The sequence below is a fragment of the Meleagris gallopavo genome, chromosome 5, assembly GCF_000146605.3.
Source record: "Meleagris gallopavo isolate NT-WF06-2002-E0010 breed Aviagen turkey brand Nicholas breeding stock chromosome 5, Turkey_5.1, whole genome shotgun sequence".
NCBI lineage: Eukaryota > Metazoa > Chordata > Aves > Galliformes > Phasianidae > Meleagris > Meleagris gallopavo.
In genome coordinates, this window is record NC_015015.2 from 6,767,630 (window position 1) to 6,767,995 (window position 366).

Consider the following 366-nt stretch of genomic DNA (forward strand, 5'->3'; position numbering starts at 1 on the left):
GAAAAGGATGGTAAATTTTAGTGATAGAAGTAAGAAATTTGGTGATAATTAAAATAGAGATTGCTCGATAACTAAAGAGAGGTGATATTAGATTTCTGCATTTAACTTTTAGGTAAATGTGCATTTATTGACTAAAGTTGGTCTTAAGATTTTCAGAGTTGTGTCAACAAAAGCAATTGGATATTAACTCTGCAAAATGGACAAACTTAATGGCTGCTGGCAAATATTGTGAAAATACCACCACTGTTTACCATGTAATACCTCGTAATACTTCCAATAAAGACTCTGGAAGTGTGGGCTGTGACCTGAATTAATAATATTGTTTTGCTCATCTCTGTTTAAAATGTCAGGTATATATATATATAT